At 49.5% G+C, this 21442-nt stretch overlaps 1 protein-coding gene across 5 annotated transcripts in view; it reads left to right on the forward strand.

Annotated features, from left to right (window-relative positions):
- The window catches only part of ndrg2 (NDRG family member 2), a 347609-nt gene that overhangs the window by 58304 nt on the left and 267863 nt on the right, over positions 1-21442 (forward strand). Inside the window, exon 1 of one of the 5 annotated variants that reach the window (XM_085985082.1) lies at positions 13471-13557. The exons of the other annotated variants lie outside the window; for them this stretch is intronic. The gene's annotated coding sequence lies outside the window, so the exon portion shown is untranslated. Of the gene's footprint in view, positions 1-13470; positions 13558-21442 lie in introns of those variants that run through there. 5 annotated transcript variants of the gene reach the window in all.

Below are 21442 nucleotides of genomic sequence, written 5' to 3' on the forward strand. Positions count from 1 at the left end.
TTTGTTCTGTATCTAACTCATGCTGTTCCTGCCCTGGGAGTGTTTGATGGGACAGTGTCGAGGGAGCTTTACTCTGTATCTAACCTGTGCTGTACCTGCCCTGGGAGTGTTTGATGGGACAGTGTAGAGGGAGCTTTATTCTTTGTCGAACCCGTGCTATACCTGGTCTGGGAGTGTTTGATGGGACAGTGTAGAGGGTGCTTTACTCTATCAATCCATTGCTGTACCTGCTCTTGGAGTGTTTGATGGGACAGTGTAGAGGGAGCTTTGCTCTGTATCTACCACGTGCTGTACCTGCCCTGGGAATATTTGATTCGACAGTGTCGAGAGAGCTTTACTCTGTATTTAACCCATGCTGTACCAGCCCTGGGAGTGTTTGATGGGACAGTGTAGAGGGAGCTTTGCTCTGTATCTATCCCGTGCTGCACCTGCCCTGGGAATATTTGATACGGCAGTGTAGAGGGAGCTGCACTCTACATCTAACCCGTGCTGTACCAGCCCTGGGAGCGTTTGATGGTACAGTGTAGAGGGAGCTTTACTCTGTATCTAATCTGTAGTGTACCTGCCCTGGGAGTGTTTGATGGGACAGTGTAGAGGGAGCTTTACTCTGTATCTAACCTGTGGTGTACCGGTCCTGGAATTCTTTGATGGGACAGTGTCAAGGGAGCTTTACTCTGTATCTGCCCTGTGCTGTACCTGCCCTGGGAGTCTTTGATGGGACAGTGTCGAGTGAGCTATACTCTGTATCTAACCTGTACTGTACCTGCCCTGAGTGCCTTTGATGGGACAGTGTAGAGGGAGCTTTACTCTGTATCTAACTGGTGCTGTACCTGTCCTGGGACTGTTTGTTGGAACAGCATAGAGGCAGCTTTACTCTGTATCTAACCCGTGCTGTACCTGCTCCGGGAGTGTTTGATGGGACAGTGTAGAGGGAGCTTTACTCTGTATCTAACCCGTGCTGTATCTGCCCTGGGGATTGTTTGATGGGACAGTGTAGAGGGACCTTTACTCTGTATCTAACCCGTGCTGTAGCTGCCCTGGGAGTGTTTGATGGGACAGTGTAGAGGGAGCTTTACTCTGTATCTAACCCGTGCTGTAGCTGCCCTGGGAGTGTTTGATGGGACAGTGTAGAGGGAGCTTTACTCTGTATCTAACCCGTGCTGTACCTGCCCCGGGAGTGTTTGATGGGACAATGTAGAGGGAGCTTTACTCCGTATCTAACCCGTGCTGTAGCTGCCCTGGGAGTGTTTAATGGGACATTGTAGAGGCAGCTTTACTCTGTATCTAACGCATGCTGTACCTGCCCTGGCGGTGTTTGATGCGACAGAGTAGAGGCAGCTTTACTCTGTATCTAACCAGTGCTGTACCTGCCCTGGGAGTGTATGATGGGACAGAGTAGAGTTAGCTTTACTCTGTATCTAACATGTACTGTATCTGCCCTGGGAGTGTTTGATGGGACTGTGTAGAGGGAACATTACTCTTCATCTAAACCGTGCTGTACCTGCCCTGGGAGTGTTTGATGGGACAGTGTAGAGGGAGCTTCACTCTGAATCTAAACCGTGCTGTACCTGCCCTGGGAGTGTTTGATGGGACAGTGTAGAGGGAGCTTCACTCTGTATCTAACCTGTACTGTACCTGCCCTGGGAGTATTTGATGGGACAGTGTAGAGGGAGGTTTAATCTGTATCTAATCCGTGTTGTACCTGCCCTGGGAGTGTTTGATGGGACAGTGTAGAGGGAGCTTTACTCTGTATCTAACCCATGTTGTACCTGCCCTGGGAGTGTTTGATGGGACAGTGTAGAGGGAGCTTTACTCTGTATCTAACCCGTGCTGTACCTGCCCTGGGAGTTTTTGACGGGACACTGTAGAGGGAGCTTTGTTCTGTATCTAACTCATGCTGTTCCTGCCCTGGGAGTGTTTGATGGGACAGTGTCGAGGGAGCTTTACTCTGTATCTAACCTGTGCTGTACCTGCCCTGGGAGTGTTTGATGGGACAGTGTAGAGGGAGCTTTATTCTTTGTCGAACCCGTGCTATACCTGGTCTGGGAGTGTTTGATGGGACAGTGTAGAGGGTGCTTTACTCTATCAATCCATTGCTGTACCTGCTCTTGGAGTGTTTGATGGGACAGTGTAGAGGGAGCTTTGCTCTGTATCTACCACGTGCTGTACCTGCCCTGGGAATATTTGATTCGACAGTGTCGAGAGAGCTTTACTCTGTATTTAACCCATGCTGTACCAGCCCTGGGAGTGTTTGATGGGACAGTGTAGAGGGAGCTTTGCTCTGTATCTATCCCGTGCTGCACCTGCCCTGGGAATATTTGATACGGCAGTGTAGAGGGAGCTGCACTCTACATCTAACCCGTGCTGTACCAGCCCTGGGAGCGTTTGATGGTACAGTGTAGAGGGAGCTTTACTCTGTATCTAACCTGTAGTGTACCTGCCCTGGGAGTGTTTGATGGGACAGTGTAGAGGGAGCTTTACTCTGTATCTAACCTGTGGTGTACCGGTCCTGGAATTCTTTGATGGGACAGTGTCAAGGGAGCTTTACTCTGTATCTGCCCTGTGCTGTACCTGCCCTGGGAGTCTTTGATGGGACAGTGTCGAGTGAGCTATACTCTGTATCTAACCTGTACTGTACCTGCCCTGAGTGCCTTTGATGGGACAGTGTAGAGGGAGCTTTACTCTGTATCTAACTGGTGCTGTACCTGTCCTGGGACTGTTTGTTGGAACAGCATAGAGGCAGCTTTACTCTGTATCTAACCCGTGCTGTACCTGCTCCGGGAGTGTTTGATGGGACAGTGTAGAGGGAGCTTTACTCTGTATCTAACCCGTGCTGTACCTGCCCTGGGAGTGTTTGATGGGACAGTGTAGAGGGAGCTTTACTCTGTATCTAACCCGTGCTGTACCTGCCCTGCAAATGTTTGATGGGACAGTGTAGAGGGAGCTTTACTCTGTATCTAACCCGTGCTGTATCTGCCCTGGGGATTGTTTGATGGGACAGTGTGGAGGGAGCTTTACTCTGTATCTAACCCGTGCTGTAGCTGCCCTGGGAGTGTTTGATGGGACAGTGTAGAGGGAGCTTTACTCTGTATCTAACCCGTGCTGTACCTGCCCCGGGAGTGTTTGATGGGACAATGTAGAGGGAGCTTTACTCCGTATCTAACCCGTGCTGTAGCTGCCCTGGGAGTGTTTAATGGGACATTGTAGAGGCAGCTTTACTCTGTATCTAACGCATGCTGTACCTGCCCTGGCGGTGTTTGATGCGACAGAGTAGAGGCAGCTTTACTCTGTATCTAACCAGTGCTGTACCTGCCCTGGGAGTGTATGATGGGACAGAGTAGAGTTAGCTTTACTCTGTATCTAACATGTACTGTATCTGCCCTGGGAGTGTTTGATGGGACTGTGTAGAGGGAACATTACTCTTCATCTAAACCGTGCTGTACCTGCCCTGGGAGTGTTTGATGGGACAGTGTAGAGGGAGCTTCACTCTGAATCTAAACTGTGCTGTACCTGCCCTGGGAGTGTTTGATGGGACAGTGTAGAGGGAGCTTCACTCTGTATCTAACCTGTACTGTACCTGCCCTGGGAGTATTTGATGGGACAGTGTAGAGGGAGCTTTACTCTGAATCTAAACCGTGCTGTACCTGCCCTGTGAGTGTTTGATGGGACAGTGTAGAGGGAGCTTCACTCTGTATCTAACTGGTGCTGTACCTGCCCTGGGAGTGTTTGATGGGACAGTGTAGAGCGAGGTTTAATCTGTATCTAATCCGTGTTGTACCTGGCCTGGGAGTGTTTGATGGGACAGTGTAGAGGGAGCTTTACTCTGTATCTAACCCGTGCTGTACCTGCCCTGGGAGTGTTTGATGGGACAATGTAGATGGAGCTTTACTCTGTATCTAACCCGTGTTGTACCTGGCCTGGGATTGTTTGATGGGATAGTGTAGAGGGTGCTTTACTCTGTAACTAACCCGTGCTGTACCTGCCCTGGAAGTGTTTGATGGGACAGTGTAGAGGAAGCTTTACTCTGTATCGAACCCATGCTGTACCTGCCCTGGAAGTGTTTGATGGGACACTGTAGAGGGAGCTTTACTCTGTATCTAAGCCGTGCTGTACCTGCCCTGGGAGTGCTTGATGGGACTGTGTAGAGGGACATTTACTATGTACCTAACTCGTGCTGTACCTGCCCTGGGAGTGTTTGATGGGACAGTGTAGGGGGAGCTTTACTGTGTGTCTAACCCGTGCTGTACCTGCCCTGGGAGTGTTTAATGGGACACTGTAGAGGGAGCTTTACTCTGTAACTTACCCGTGCCGTACCTGCCCTGGGAGTGTTTGATGGGATAGTGTAGGGGGAGCTTTACTGTGTGTCTAACACGTGCTGTACCTGCCCTGGGAGTGTTTGATGGGACAGTGTAGATTGATGGTTACTGTGTAGGAGGAGCTTAGTGTTTAATGGGATAGTGTAGAGGGAGCTTTACTCTGAATCTAACCCGTGCTGTACCTGCTCTGGGAGTGTTTGATGGGACAGCGTAGAGGGAGCTTTACTCTGTATCTACCCCGTGCTGTACCTGCCCTGGGAGTGCTTGATGGGACTGTGTAGAGGGAGCTTTACTCTGTATCTAACCTGTGCTGTACCTGCCCTGGGAGTGTTTGATGGGACAGTGTAGGGGGAGCTTTACTGTGTTTCTAACCCGTGCTGTTCCTGCTCTGGGAGTGTTTGATGGGACAGTGTAGAGGGAGCTTTGCTGTGTATCCAACCCGTGCTGTACCTGCCCTGGGAGTGTTTGATGGTACATTGTAGAGGCAACTTTACTCTGTATCTAACCCGTGTTGTACCTGCCCTGGGAATGTTTGATGGGACAGTGTAGAGGGAGCTTTACTCTGTATCTAACCCGTGCTGTATCTGCCCTGGGAGTGTTTGACGGGACACTGTAGAGGGAGCTTTGCTCTGTATCTGACCGGTGCTGTACCTGCCCTGGGAGTTTTTGATGGGACAGTGTAGAGGGAGCTTTGTTCTGTATCTAACCCGTGCTGTACCTGCCCTGGGAGTGTTTGATGGGACAGTGTAGAGGTAGCTTTACTCTGTATCTAACCCGTGCTGTACCTGCCCTGGGAGTGTTTGATGGGACAGTGTCGAGGGAGCTTTACTCTGTATCTAACCCATGCTGTACCTGCCCTGGGAGTGTTTGATGGGACAGTGTAGAGGGAGCTTTACTCTGTATCTAACCCGTGCTGTACCTGCCCTGGGAGTGTTTGACGGGACACTGTAGAGGGAGCTTTGTTCTGTATCTAACTCGTGCTGTACCTGCCCTGGGAGTGTTTGATGGGACAGTGTATATGGAGCTTTACACTGTATCTAACCCGTGATTTTCCTGCCCTGGGAGTGTTTGATTGGACAGTGTAGAGGGAGCTTTACTCTGTATCTAACCGTGCTGTTCCTGCCCTGGGAGTGTTTGATGGGACAGTGTAGAGGGAGCTTTACTCTGTATCTAACCCGTGCTGTACCTGCCCTGGGAGTGTTTGATGGGACAGTGTAGAGGGAGCTTTACTCTGTATCTAACCCATGTTGTACCTGCCCTGGGAGTGTTTGATGGGACAGTGTAGAGGGAGCTTTACTCTGTATCTAACCCGTGCTGTACCTGCCCTGGGAGTTTTTGACGGGACACTGTAGAGGGAGCTTTGTTCTGTATCTAACTCATGCTGTTCCTGCCCTGGGAGTGTTTGATGGGACAGTGTCGAGGGAGCTTTACTCTGTATCTAACCTGTGCTGTACCTGCCCTGGGAGTGTTTGATGGGACAGTGTAGAGGGAGCTTTATTCTTTGTCGAACCCGTGCTATACCTGGTCTGGGAGTGTTTGATGGGACAGTGTAGAGGGTGCTTTACTCTATCAATCCATTGCTGTACCTGCTCTTGGAGTGTTTGATGGGACAGTGTAGAGGGAGCTTTGCTCTGTATCTACCACGTGCTGTACCTGCCCTGGGAATATTTGATTCGACAGTGTCGAGAGAGCTTTACTCTGTATTTAACCCATGCTGTACCAGCCCTGGGAGTGTTTGACGGGACAGTGTAGAGGGAGCTTTGCTCTGTATCTATCCCGTGCTGCACCTGCCCTGGGAATATTTGATACGGCAGTGTAGAGGGAGCTGCACTCTACATCCAACCCGTGCTGTACCAGCCCTGGGAGCGTTTGATGGTACAGTGTAGAGGGAGCTTTACTCTGTATCTAACCTGTAGTGTACCTGCCCTGGGAGTGTTTGATGGGACAGTGTAGAGGGAGCTTTACTCTGTATCTAACCTGTACTGTACCTGCCCTGAGTGCCTTTGATGGGACAGTGTAGAGGGAGCTTTACTCTGTATCTAACTGGTGCTGTACCTGTCCTGGGACTGTTTGTTGGAACAGCATAGAGGCAGCTTTACTCTGTATCTAACCCGTGCTGTACCTGCTCCGGGAGTGTTTGATGGGACAGTGTAGAGGGAGCTTTACTCTGTATCTAACCCGTGCTGTACCTGCCCTGGGAGTGTTTGATGGGACAGTGTAGAGGGAGCTTTACTCTGTATCTAACCCGTGCTGTAGCTGCCCTGGGAGTGTTTGATGGGACAGTGTAGAGGGAGCTTTACTCTGTATCTAACCAGTGCTGTACCTGCCCTGGGAGTGTATGATGGGACAGAGTAGAGTTAGCTTTACTCTGTATCTAACATGTACTGTATCTGCCCTGGGAGTGTTTGATGGGACTGTGTAGAGGGAACATTACTCTTCATCTAAACCGTGCTGTACCTGCCCTGGGAGTGTTTGATGGGACAGTGTAGAGGGAGCTTCACTCTGAATCTAAACCGTGCTGTACCTGCCCTGGGAGTGTTTGATGGGACAGTGTAGAGGGAGCTTCACTCTGTATCTAACCTGTACTGTACCTGCCCTGGGAGTATTTGATGGGACAGTGTAGAGGGAGCTTTACTCTGAATCTAAACCGTGCTGTACCTGCCCTGTGAGTGTTTGATGGGACAGTGTAGAGGGAGCTTCACTCTGTATCTAACTGGTGCTGTACCTGCCCTGGGAGTGTTTGATGGGACAGTGTCGAGCGAGGTTTAATCTGTATCTAATCCGTGTTGTACCTGGCCTGGGAGTGTTTGATGGGACAGTGTAGAGGGAGCTTTACTCTGTATCTAACCCGTGCTGTACCTGCCCTGGGAGTGTTTGATGGGACAATGTAGATGGAGCTTTACTCTGTATCTAACCCGTGTTGTACCTGGCCTGGGATTGTTTGATGGGATAGTGTAGAGGGTGCTTTACTCTGTAACTAACCCGTGCTGTACCTGCCCTGGAAGTGTTTGATGGGACAGTGTAGAGGAAGCTTTACTCTGTATCGAACCCATGCTGTACCTGCCCTGGAAGTGTTTGATGGGACACTGTAGAGGGAGCTTTACTCTGTATCTAAGCCGTGCTGTACCTGCCCTGGGAGTGCTTGATGGGACTGTGTAGAGGGACATTTACTATGTACCTAACTCGTGCTGTACCTGCCCTGGGAGTGTTTGATGGGACAGTGTAGGGGGAGCTTTACTGTGTGTCTAACCCGTGCTGTACCTGCCCTGGGAGTGTTTAATGGGACACTGTAGAGGGAGCTTTACTCTGTAACTTACCCGTGCCGTACCTGCCCTGGGAGTGTTTGATGGGATAGTGTAGGGGGAGCTTTACTGTGTGTCTAACACGTGCTGTACCTGCCCTGGGAGTGTTTGATGGGACAGTGTAGATTGATGGTTACTGTGTAGGAGGAGCTTAGTGTTTAATGGGATAGTGTAGAGGGAGCTTTACTCTGAATCTAACCCGTGCTGTACCTGCTCTGGGAGTGTTTGATGGGACAGCGTAGAGGGAGCTTTACTCTGTATCTACCCCGTGCTGTACCTGCCCTGGGAGTGCTTGATGGGACTGTGTAGAGGGAGCTTTACTCTGTATCTAACCTGTGCTGTACCTGCCCTGGGAGTGTTTGATGGGACAGTGTAGGGGGAGCTTTACTGTGTTTCTAACCCGTGCTGTTCCTGCTCTGGGAGTGTTTGATGGGACAGTGTAGAGGGAGCTTTGCTGTGTATCCAACCCGTGCTGTACGTGCCCTGGGAGTGTTTGATGGTACATTGTAGAGGCAACTTTACTCTGTATCTAACCCGTGCTGTATCTGCCCTGGGAGTGTTTGACGGGACACTGTAGAGGGAGCTTTGCTCTGTATCTGACCGGTGCTGTACCTGCCCTGGGAGTTTTTGATGGGACAGTGTAGAGGGAGCTTTGTTCTGTATCTAACCCGTGCTGTACCTGCCCTGGGAGTGTTTGATGGGACAGTGTAGAGGTAGCTTTACTCTGTATCTAACCCGTGCTGTACCTGCCCTGGGAGTGTTTGATGGGACAGTGTAGAGGGAGCTTTACTCTGTATCTAACCCATGCTGTACCTGCCCTGGGAGTGTTTGATGGGACAGTGTAGAGGGAGCTTTACTCTGTATCTAACCCGTGCTGTACCTGCCCTGGGAGTGTTTGACGGGACACTGTAGAGGGAGCTTTGTTCTGTATCTAACTCGTGCTGTACCTGCCCTGGGAGTGTTTGATGGGACAGTGTATATGGAGCTTTACACTGTATCTAACCCGTGATTTTCCTGCCCTGGGAGTGTTTGATGGGACAGTGTAGAGGGAGCTTTACTCTGTATCTAACCCATGTTGTACCTGCCCTGGGAGTGTTTGATGGGACAGTGTAGAGGGAGCTTTACTCTGTATCTAACCCGTGCTGTACCTGCCCTGGGAGTTTTTGACGGGACACTGTAGAGGGAGCTTTGTTCTGTATCTAACTCATGCTGTACCTGCCCTGGGAGTGTTTGATGGGACAGTGTATATGGAGCTTTACACTGTATCTAACCCGTGCTGTACCTGCCCTGGGAGTGTTTGATTGGACAGTGTAGAGGGAGCTTTACTCTGTATCTAATTGTGATTTTCCTGTCCTGGGAGTGTTTGATGGGACAGTGTCGAGGGAGCTTTACTCTGTATCTAACCTGTGCTGTACCTGCCCCGGGACTAACCTGTTCTGTTCCTGTCCTGGGAGTGTTTGATGGGACAGTGTAGAGGGACCTTGACTCTGTATCTAACCCGTTCTTTACCTGCCCTGGGAGCATTTGACAGTACAGTGAAAAGGGGTGGCTGGAATTGTAAATTCCTTTCCACCGCCGTGGGTTTCCAGTGAACAGAAGGGATGTTGTTGAGCTGCTGTAAATAGTTTCCTTGTTGTGTTCGGTGTCTGGCCCAGGCTGATAAGAGAGCCATAAATCACCATGTAGACGTTTGTTTACCGGCCCGTCCTGCTGAAGGCCGGCCACGTTGCCTGGGCAACGGGCTCCCCCCCGTTAACTGCCTTGCGGTACCTCGCACTGATGGGATCGCGTGTGCCAGCTCTGACAGTGAGGCAGGCCGCACCCGACCTCCACGCCCTCTCCGGCAGGACCTCGCTGGATAGCGATCAGGAGCAGGAATGCTGGCTGATTTCCCGCCCCACCCCCTTGCACTAACCCAGGAGTTGCTGAGACCAATTGTAGCCCCTCGCTACCGCCAGCCACCCACTTGTTGAGATCAGCTCACTCAGCACAGAGCAAGAGGAGGCCTTTTAGCCCCTCCAGCCTGTTCCGCCATTCAGTGAGATCGCGGCTGATCTGCGCTCTAACTCCTTTGGCCCATATCCCTTAATACCTTTGTTTAACAACAAGCCATCAATCTCCGATTTAAAATAAACAACTGATCTAGCACCAATTGCTGTTTGCGGAAGGGAGTTCCAAACTTCTACCACCCTTTGTGTGTAGAAGTGTTTCGTAACTTCACTCCTGAAAGGTCTGGCTCTGATTTTTAGACTGTGCCCCCTCGTCCAAGAATCCCCAACCAGCGGAAATAGTTTCTCTCTATCTACCCTGTCTGTTCCCCTTAATAAAGTTACTTTTTAACCTTCTACATTCCAGGGAATACAACCCTAATTTGTGTAATCTCTCCCCGTAACTTAACCTTGAAGTCCGGGTATCATTCTGGTAAACCCTCGCTGCACTCCCTCCAAGGCCAATATATCCTTCCTAAGGTGTGGTGCCCAGAACTGCTCACAGTACTCCAGGTGTGGTCTAACCAGGGTTTTGTACAGCTGCCGCATAACTTCTACCCCCTTGTATTCTAGTCCTCGAGATATAAAGACCAGTGCTCCATTAGCCCTTTTGATCATTTTCTGCACCTGTTCTTGACATTTTAATGATCTGTGTACCTGGATCCCCCAAGTCTTTTTAGCTTTTCACCATTTAGTAAGTACCCTGTTCTCTCCTTTTTAGATCCAAAGTGATGACTTCACATTTGCCTACATTGAAATCCATTTGCCACAGTTTTGCTCATTTACTTAATCTGTCAATATCCCTTTTATGCTTCCATCTACACTGCCTACAATGCCGCCTATCTTTGTGTCAGCAGCAAATTTGCATATGTGGCTTTCTATCCCATCATCTAAGTCATTAATAAATACGGTGAATAGTTGAGGCCCCAACACAGATCCCTGCAGGACAGCACTAGTCACATCCTGCCAATTGGAGTACCTATGCTTGAGGGGCTGAATGGCCTCATGTTCCTATATAACAGGCTCGAGGGGCTAAATGGCCTTCTCCTGTTCCTATGTGTGGGGCTCAATACTAATTGTAGCTCCCCTACCGCCTACCCTTGGCTGGGGCTCAGTACCAAGTTTTCTTATCCAGAACTGGCCGAAACGCCTGGAAACTCCTTGATAGCTCTGGCAGACAGCGCCTCCTGGAGTTTGTTGTCTTCAACTGACTGCTCTCCCTGTCTCCCTGGGTCTGCCCCGTCCATTGGCTGATGGTTCCCTGACTCTTACCTGGGCCGCTCTTTATTGCAAGAATGGAGTATAGAAGTAGGGAAGTCCTGCTACAACTGTACAGGTCGTTGGTGAGACCACACCTGGAGTACTGCGTACAGTTTTGGTCTCCTTATTTAAGGAAGGATATACTTGCATTGGAGGCAGTTCAGAGAAGGCTCACGAGGTTGATTCCAGAGGTAAGGGGGTTGTCTTATGAGGAAAGGTTGAGCAGGTTGGGCCTTTACTCATTGGAGTTTAGAAGAATGAGAGGTGATCTTATTGAAACATATAAGATTCTGAGGGGGATTGACAGGGTGGATGCAGAGAGGATGTTTCCCCTCGTGGGGGTATCTAGAACTAGGGGGCATAGTTTCAGAATAAGGGGGCAGCCATTTAAATCGGAGATGAGGAGGAATTTCTTCTCTGAGGGATGTGAATCTTTGGAATTCTCTTCCCCAGAGAGCTGTGGAGGCGGAGTCATTGAATATATTTAAGGTGGAGATTGACAGATTTTTGAACGATAAGGGAGTCGAGGGTTATGGGGAGCGGGGCAGGGAAGTGGAGTTGAGGCCAAGATCAGATCAGCCATGATCTTATTGAATGGCGGAGCAGGCTCGAGGGGCCAAATGGCCGACTCCTGCTTCTACATCTTATGTTCTCTTCACGCGTGACCCACCCCGCCCTCACCGCAAGGCAGCGAGTGACTATTCCACCACGGTGGCCGTTGCTGACTCACCCGCCCTTCCCAGCAGGCATCACCGGAACACCGTCAGGATCGACTTCACACCGGCTGACCAATTAGCCACGGCCCTGCCCTGGTGACCGCCCCGCCTCCACTGACGGCATATGGCTCAGTCGGTAGCACTCTCCCCCACTTGACCCCCATAATCAGGCATCAGCCGGGGCTCAGTGGGTCTCTCACTCTCGCCTCTGAGTCAGAAGTTCACGGCTTTGATTCCCCCACTCCAGCGACTCGAGGCCCATAATCCAGGGTCCGACACCCCTGGTGCCAGTACTGAGGGAGCGCGGCACTGTCGGAGGTGCCCGTCTTTCAGATGAGACGTTAAAAACAAGTTCTCGTCTGCTCTCTCGGGTGGGCGTTAAAGATTCCCCCGGTCAATATTGGAAGAAGAGCAGGGGGAGTTCCCCCGGTGTCCCAATATTCACCCCTCGAGCCACACCACTAAACAGGAACGTCTGATTTTTGACCAGTCTCCCAAAGGCCGGGACCGGAGTAGAGCCTGAGATTAGGCCACGGTGTCGGTATCGGATGGGGAGTGCTGAGCTCTCAGAGTGTGGACTGGGACGCTAGCCTGAAACACAACAGGCACCGGCTGGAGCCTATCTCCCACTGCTGGGAAACAGTGGCACTAACGGCGCGGCTGTTGTACACCCCGTCCCATTACACTAACTCTCAACACACACACTCTCTCTCTCTTACTATTGCTCTCTGCTTCTCTCTTGTTCTCTCTCTCTCTCTGTCTGTCTCTCTGTCTCTTTCTCTATCTGACTCTCTCACCCTCAACCTGTGTCTCTCCCTCTATTTCTCTCTCTCTCTCCCTCTCTCTCTGTCTTTCTCCCTCTCTCTCCTGTTTCTCCCCCCTCTCTCTGTCTCTCTCTCTCTATTTCTATCCCTCTCTCTATTTCTCTCCCTTTCTCTGTCCCTCTCCTTCTCTCTCTCTTTCTCTCCTCTCTCTTTCTCTCTCAACCCCTCTCTGTCTCTGTCTTTCTGTCTCTCTCGCTCTGTCTGACTCGCCCTCACCCTGTCTCTCTCACCCTCACTCTGTGTTTCTCTTCTTCTCCCCCTCTTTCTACTTCTCTCTTTCTCTGTTTCTCTCCCTCTCTCTCTATTTCTCTCCCTCTGTTTCTCCTCCTCTCTTTCTCTCCCTTTCTCTGTCTCTCTCTATCTGTCTCTCACCCTCTCTGTGTTTCTCTCCCTCTCCCTCTCTATTTTGCTCTCTCTTTCTCTCCCTCACTCTCTCTATTTCTCTCTGTTTCCTTCTCTCACTGTTTCTCTCTCGCCCTCTCTCTGTCTGAGATTCTCTTTCTCTGTCTCTCTCTCTCTCTCCCTCCCCCCCTCTCTCCCCTTTCTGTTTTTCACTCATCCCCTCTTTCTCTGTCTTTCTCTCTCACCCTCCCCTCTCTCTCTGACTGTCTCTCCCTCGCTCTCTCCCTCTCCCTCCCTCCCTCTCTCTCTCTCTCCCTCGTAGCCTCTGTTTTTCTCTCTCCCCCTCTCTCTCTCTCTATCACTGTCTTTCCCTCCCTCTCTTTCTCTCCCTGTTTTTCTCTCGACCCTCTTCCCTCCCTCTCCCCTCCTCTCTCTCTCTCCCTCTCTGCCTGCTTCCCTCTCTCCCTCCCTCTCTCTCTCTCTCTCCCTCCCCCCTCTCCCTCCCTGCATCCCTCCCTCTCTGTCTCTCTCGCTCCCTCTCTCTATCCCTCCCTCTCTCTCTCTCTATCCCCTTCCCCCTCCCTCCCTCTCTGTCTCTCTCTCCCCACTCCCTCTCTCTATCCCTCCCTCTCTCTCTCTCTCTTTCTCTCCCCTTCCCCCTCCCTCCCTCTCTATTTTTCTCTCTCTCTCCCACGTGACTTGTCCCAGTCTGTGTATCGACTGTGCTAGGCTCCAGTGACCGTTTACCCATCTGGAGTCACATAGTCCCGTCAGGCTGACTGCTGCCGGAAGCTTCTCTGACGCTGAAGGTGACCTTATTTCTTTGTGGCAATCAAGCTCGGTGCTGGGGGAGGGGAGTCTGCGGGAGTTGGGGTGGGGTGTGAAGGGGGTTTGAGTGAAGGGCCATTAATCCTGCCCTTTATTAACATGGCACCACATTCATCTAAGGTGCAAAACCTCGGGACACCCATTTGTTCAGAGGCCAAGAAACCCACCCGGTGTGGTACTGAGCGCCACACAGAGCAGGAAGAGCCCAGGTTCCATCCCCCCCCGCTCCCCCCGCCGTTGTGTGTTGAGTAAGCTGATTTCATCCGGTTGGCGGGGGCGGCGGTCACAATTGGGCATCAGGGACGCCTGTGCTGGGGAAGAAAAATAAAAATAGGCCAGGGTTCCTGCTCCTGACCAGCCCTGCTGGAAAGTTTGGGGCTTTGTGGGAGACCAGGATCAGGCACTGCTGTGGTGCTGCCCCCCATGGTCAAACATCTGCCAGTCAATTCACAATTCACAATTCAAATCGCTTTATTGGCATGATAAGTTACATCTTATGTTGCCAAAGCATCAAAATACATTTATGGTTTAGCACATAAACGCAGTTCTATTCATACAGTGTATAAACAGGTATATCCCTGAGTGTATAAATATACATTCGCCTTGTTTATATATATTCTTTTCTTAGTTTACTGGTTGTCCCTCTGTTCATGGCAAGCTGTAACATAGTGTGCCGCCAGTGTTATACAGCTTCTCTCCTCTCCCAGTAGGAATGGGAGTTTTTGGTTGTCATTCAGATTTCTGAAATCAGGGCATATTTGTGAGAATTTTTGGTAGAAATTCTCCCTGATGCCCTGATATTTTCCGCAGGCTGTGAGGAAGTGCATCTCTGTCTCCACCACTCCCTGACTGCAGTGAGAGCATATCCTGTCCTCTCTTGGCAGCCTGGTCTGCCTGTGTCTGCCTTTTTCGATCGCTAGGCTATGTTCGCTAAGTCTGTACCTTGTCAAGGTTCTTCTCAGTTTGTTATCCTTTACCATGGTCAGGTAATCAGCTATGTTGTATTGTCTGTTTAGGGCCAAGTAGCAATTGAGTTTGCTTTGGGTTTTTGTTGTTTTTGCCCAATATGTCAGATATTTTTCCTTTTGCTTAGCGACGATTGTGTTGGGTCGAATTCTTTGTGTTACCCTGTCACTGTCCTGGGGCTGGTTATTGTTAGTATTGTTAGTAATTACTTCACTGAGTCCCAGGACTAGTTGACTGAGGGTATTCTTCTTTATGGTCAGCTCTTGGCATTTCAGGGCGTCGTAGTGATAGCATTGGGGATTGCTCATTTGTAGGTGATTCCAAAATTTGGTGGCTCTTTTTTGGATAGTGATTATTAATGGATATTGGCCTAGTTCCGCCCTGCATGCATTGTTTACTGTTTTCCTTTGAGTCCGGAGGATACTTTTACAGAATTCTGCATGTAGGATCTCAATTGGGTGTTTGTCCCATTTTGCAAATTCTTGTTGAGTTAGCGGTCCCCATACCTCACTGCCATAGAGTGCGATTGGTTCAATTACTGATTTGAAAATTTTGAGCCAAATGCTAATTGGGATTTCTATTTGGATTGATTTTTTGATGGCATAGAAAGCCCTTCTTGCTTTCTCTTTCAGTTCATTCACAGCCAGTTTGAAGTTTCCCGTCGAACTGATTTTTAAGCCCAAGTATGTGTAGTTAGTGGTTTGTTCAATTTTGGTTGTTCCTACTGTGAAATTTATTTTGGGTCCCTGATGTTTGGATCTTTGCTGGAACACAAGGACTTTGGTTTTTTGGGGATTTATTGTCAGGGCCCAAGTCTGGCAGTACGACTCCAGCAGGTCCAGGTTCTGCTGTAGACCCTCTTTAGTTGGTGACAGCAGAACCAGGTTGTCTGCATAGAGGAGGAATTTAACCTTGGATTCATATAGGGTGAGGCCGGGTGCTGTAGATTGTTCAAGTAGTTTTGCCAATCCATTTATGTAAATATTAAAGAGTGTCGGTGAGATTGGCGAGCCCTGCGTCACCCCCCGCCCCTGTGGGAAGTATTTTGTTTGTTTGTCTCCAATTTTAACTGCACATTTGTTGTTTGTATACATTGATTTAATTACATCATATGTTTTCCCTCCTACCCCGCTTTCGATAAGTTTCAGGAATAAACCGTCATGCCAGATGGAGTCGAAAGCCTTCTGGAAATCTACAAAGCATGCGTAGATTTTGCTTTTGTTATGGTGAACGTGTTTGTCAATTAGGGTCTGTAGGGTGAAGATATGATCGGATGTTCTATAGTTTGGCAGGAATCCAATTTGGCTTTTACTCAAGACATTGTGCTCCTCAAGGAAGTTTATAAGTCTTTTGTTTATGATGCTACAGAATACCTTCCCCAGGTTACTGTTTACACAGATGCCTCGATAGTTGTTTGGGTCGATTTTGTCCCCACTTTTGTATATGGGCGTTATGAGTCCTTTGTTCCAGATATCAGGGAAATAACCGACACTCAGAACCAAGTTGAAGAGTTTTAGGATAGCCAGTTTCATTTTGTTGTCTGTGTGTTTAATCATCTCATTTAGTATGCCGTCTGTCCCGCAGGCTTTTCCTGGTCGCAGGTCCTTGAGTTTTTCAAGAAGTTCTTTTTCTGTTATTATGGCGTCCAGCGGGTTTTGGTTATCTTTTATGGCCATTTCTAGCTTTTCCAGTTTTTTGCATATTTGGTGTTGCTCTGGTCTTAGTGTGTTTTTCTGGTATAATTTTTCAAAGTGGTTTACCCATGTGTCCCCATTTTGAATGGCCAAATCGTCGTGTTGTTTTTTGTGTAGTGTTTTCAAGTTTTCCCAGAAACAATTGGAATCAATGGATTCCTCCATGGAGCTGAGTGTATTCTTAATATATTGCTCTTTTTTGGTTCTGAGTGTGTTTCTGTATTGTGTTAGTGTCTGACAATAAGTAAGGCGTAGTTCCTCATTTTCTGGATGTCTGTGTTTTTGGTTTGATATATTTCTAAGTTTTTTCCTCATGTTATGGCAATCTCGGTCAAACCATTTTTCATAGTTTTTTGTTTTGGGTTTGTTCTTGCGAGCTTTCAAGTTTGCATTTGTTGCCAAATTATCAAAGATATTGTTTAGTTTACTAACTGCCCGGTTTACGCCTTCTTTATTGTGAGTGTATATGTTATCCAGAAAGGTGTCTAAGAGAGCTTGAGTTGATGCATTGCTAATTGTTTTCTGGTATTTTTCCGTGTCGTTTTTGGCCCATCTGTACGATTTTTTGGTGTTGTACAGTTTACTGGGTTGTGTTTCTATGTTGTTTGTTTCTGTCTTTTTGAGGAACATAGTAATTTGACTGTGATCTGACAGTGTTGTTTGTGGTTTGACTGTGAATGCTCTGAAAGAGGATGGGTCTAAGTCTGTAATCATATAGTCTACTGTGCTGCAGCCAAGAGGTGAGCAATAGGTCGATCTTCCTAGGAGGTCTCCTATGAACCTACCATTGACAATGTACAGACCCAGGTTTCGACAGAGCTGTAGTAGCTGTTTTCCGTTGGTATTTGACTGCTTGTCGCAGTTATGCCTGTATGGAAGGGAAGGGATGTCAAAGTGGTTATTCCCAAAAACGTAATTGTTTCCCTGATTATTGGTGAAGTCTGGTTCTTCGCCCGTTCTTGAATTGAGGTCCCCACAGATCAACACGTTCCCCTGGGCCTGGTATTGGATAATTTCCCCCTCCATGTTGGAGAAGGTGTCCTCTTTAAAGTACGGGGAATCGATTGGAGGGATATAAAGTGCGCAAATGTAAACATCTTGGGTGTTTGAGATAATCTCCCTCTCAAGTTTGAGCCACATATGGTTTTCGCCCTTTTTTATAAATTTGATGTAATTCTTAAGTTCTGTTTTAAACCAGATCAGTATGCCTCCGGAGTCTCTGCCTTGGGTTACACTTGGTAATTTATTGGAGGGGACCACCAGCTCAGTGTACCCTTGGGGACAGCCAGTGTGTCCTTTTCCTTTATACCAAGTTTCCTGTAAAATGATAATATCTAGGTCTTTAGTTTCATCTATGAACTCTGGGGTCCTACTTTTCACTTCTCGCAGTGAAGAGCGTAGACCTTGGATATTCCAGGTCGAAATATATAAGGATTTCATGTTAAGTTTGATCTTTTACTATGATAGGTTAAAGAGTGGTACGTGTTTGTCGTGTCTAAGTGTGGGGAAAAAAAAGATCACATCAGTTGTCTACAAAAGTTAATACAATTTGGTTACAGTTCTTTCTATTAATTAGTCCTTGATCCATAAGGCGGAAGTCACTCTCTGCGCTCAAAGGGTGAACCACTTGGGCAAGGTATCGGAGGACACTCGCACCAGTGCAACTGGGAGAAAGGTCTCGAAAAAGGTTAATCCCCTCCGATAGGAACAGGCTGCCCGGTGTCTGACTGTAACTGGGAAGAGACGGGTGAGAGGGTTAATCTCCTCCGATAGGAACAGGCTGCCCCGATGTCTGGCTGTAACTGAGGGAGAGGCGGGTGAGAGGGTTATTCCCCTCCGATAGGAACAGGCTGCCTGGTGTCTGACTGTAACTGGGGGAGAGGCGGGTGAGAGGGTTAATCCCCTCCGATAGGAACAGACTGCCCGGTGTCTGGCTGTAACTGGGAGAGATGTGGGTGAGAGGGTTAATCCCCTCCGATAGGAACAGACTGCCCGGTGTCTGACTGTAACTGGGGGAGAGGTGGGTGAGAGGGTTAATCCCCTCCGATAGGAACAGGCTGCCCGGTGTCTGGCTGTAACTGGGAGAGATGTGGGTGAGAGGGTTAATCCCCTCCGATAGGAACAGACTGCCCCGGTGTCTGACTGTAACTGGGGGAGAGGCGGGTGAGAGGGTTAATCCCCTCCGATAGGAACAGACTGCCCGGTGTCTGGCTGTAACTGGGGGAGAGGCGGGTGAGAGGGTTAATCCCCTCCAATAGGAACAGGCTGCCCGGTGTCTGACTGTAACTGGGGGAGAGGCGGGTGAGAGGGTTAATCCCCTCCAATAGGAACAGGCTGCCCAGTGTCTGACTGTAACTGGGGGAGAGGCGGGTCAGAGGGTTAATCATTTCTTCAGTGTTTGATCCCAGGGACTTTGTGTTTGTCCGTTGCTATGGCGACGCTTGCCTTCTTCAGCACTCCCTAAGGAGCTCATGATTGGCACTACCAGGTCCTGGAAAACAGCAAAGTTCAAAGTCACAACCTGAGCTTGACCTTGCTTTGAGGTGGTGGTTGGATCCGTCAATATGAATTTTTCTCTCAATTCTAGTCCCTTCCATCTCGGAAGAAGCTGACCCCCTCGCTGCGGCAAGGGTCACAGAGGGTCAGCCCACCCTCCGAGATTTCACATCCAGGAGCTGACACTGAGACACACACGGGCCGTACAGTACCAGACGGGAGTGAATTGTTCCCTTTTACCCGCTGTGCGCTGTACATGTACAGGAGCTGTCACTGAGACACACACGGGCCGTACAGTAGCGGACGGGAGTGAATTGTTCCCTTTTACCCGCTGTGTGCTGTACATGTACAGGAGCTGACACTGAGACACACACGGGCCGTACAGTACCAGACGGGAGTGAATCGTTCCCTTTTACCCGCTGTGTGCTGTACATGTACAGGAGCTGACACTGAGACACACACGGGGCCGTACAGTACCAGACGGGAGTGATTCATTCCCTTTTAACCTCTGTGTACTGTACATGTACAGGAGCTGACACTGAGACACACGCGGGCCGTACAGTACCAGATGGGAGTGAATCATTCCATTGGACTGAAAGACACCAGTCAGTATACAGATATCTCCCTGAGGGATAGGGGACTGAGAGACAGCAGTCAGTGTACAGATATCTCCCTGAGGGAGAGGGGACTGAGAGACAGCAGTCAGTGCAGATATCTCCCTGAGGGAGAGGGGACTGAGAGATGCCAGTCAGTGTACAGATATCTCCCTGAGGGAGAGGGACTGAGAGACACCAGTCAGTGTACAGATATCTCCCTGAGGGAGAGGGGACTGAGAGACACCAGTCAGTGTACAGATATCTCCCTGAGGGAGAGAGGGACTGAGAGACACCAGTCAGTGTATAGATATCTCCCTGAGGGAGAGAGACTGAGAGACACCAGTGTACAGATATCTCCCTGAGGGAGAGAGACTGAGAGACACCAGTGTAAGATATCTCCCTGAGGGAGAGGGACTTAGAGACAGCAGTCAGTGTACAGATATCACCCCGAGGGAGAGGGACTAACAGACAGCAGTCAGTGTACAGATATCTCCCTGAGGGAGAGGCACCAAGAGACACCTGTCAGTGTGTGGATATCTCCCTGAGGGAGAGGGACTGAGAGACACCAGTCAGTGTACAGATATCACCCCGAGGGAGAGGGACTAACAGACAGCAGTCAGTGTACAGATATCTCCCTGAGGGAGAGGCACCGAGAGACACCTGTCAGTGTGTGGATATCTCCCTGAGGGAGAGGGACTGACAGACACCAGTCAGTGTACAGATATCTCCCTGAGGGAGAGGGGGCTGAGAGACACCAGTCAGTGTACAGATATCACCCTGAGGGAGAGGGACTAACAGACATCAGTCAGTGTATAGATATTTCCCTGAGGATGAGGGACCGAGAGACACCTGTCAGTGTGTGGATAGCTCTTCGAGACATTGGCATTAATAGTAAGTGTACAACAATCTATCTCTGGATAGTTGAGTTCCCTCTTTGACCTGTGGTTGGAAATTATGCTAAAGGAGCCACAGTGAAAGATGAATCAAGAAGTTTCTATTTAAAGCACCTCCTGGTGCCGGATTTGTTTCAGCGAGTCATTAGGACTGAATTTCAACACTGCTGTTTAATCTTGCCGTCTCGTCCCTGGTGCCCTGCTGTGAAAGTTTTCTGAAGTAACACGAATCTCTTTCTGATATCGCATCACCCATCGCAGGGAATCAAATGAACTTCGGACAGCAGGTGCAAGGGACAACGTGAAGATCCAACCCCTTCCCATTCACTCCCATTGTTCACAATCCCAATGGACCCAACCTCTTCCCATTCACTCCCATTGTACACAATCCCAATCGACCCAACCCCTTCCCATTCACTCCCCTTGTACACAAACCCAATCACCCCAACCCCTTCCCATTCACTCCCATTGTACACAATCCCAATGGACCCAAGCCCTTCCCATTCACTCCCCTTGTACACAATCCCAATGGACCCAACCCCTTCCCATTCACTCCCCTTGTACACAATCCCAATGGACCCAAACCCTTCCCATTCACTCCCATTGTACACAATCCCAATCGACCCAACCCCTTCCCATTCACTCCCATTGAACACAAACCCAATGGACCCAACCCCTTCCCATTCACTCCAATTGTACACAATCCCAATGGACCCAACCCCTTCCCATTCATTCCCATTGAACAAAAACCCAATGGACCCAACCCCTTCCCATTCACTCCCATTGAACACAAACCCAATGGACCCAACCCCTTCCCAATCACTCCCATTGAACACAAACCCAATGGACCCAACCCCTTCCCATTCACTCCCATTGTACACAATCCCAATGGACCCAACCCCTTCCCATTCATTCCCATTGAACAAAAACCCAATGGACACAACCCCTTCCCAATCACTCCCATTGAACACAAACCCAATGGACCCAACCCCTTCCCATTCACTCCCATTGTTCACAAACCCAATGGACCCAACCCCTTCCCATTCGCTCCCATTGTTCACAAACCCAATCGCCCCAACCCCTTCCCATTCACTCCCATTGTACACAATCCCAATGGACCCAACCCCTTCCCATTCACTCCCCTTGTACACAATCCCAATGGACCCAAGCCCTTCCCATTCACTCCCATTGTACACAATCCCAATGGACCCAACTCCTTCC

This window comes from Somniosus microcephalus, chromosome 4 (assembly GCF_052327205.1).
Source record: "Somniosus microcephalus isolate GS21.2 chromosome 4, FLI_Smic_1.0, whole genome shotgun sequence".
In the NCBI taxonomy this organism is placed as follows: domain Eukaryota; kingdom Metazoa; phylum Chordata; class Chondrichthyes; order Squaliformes; family Somniosidae; genus Somniosus; species Somniosus microcephalus.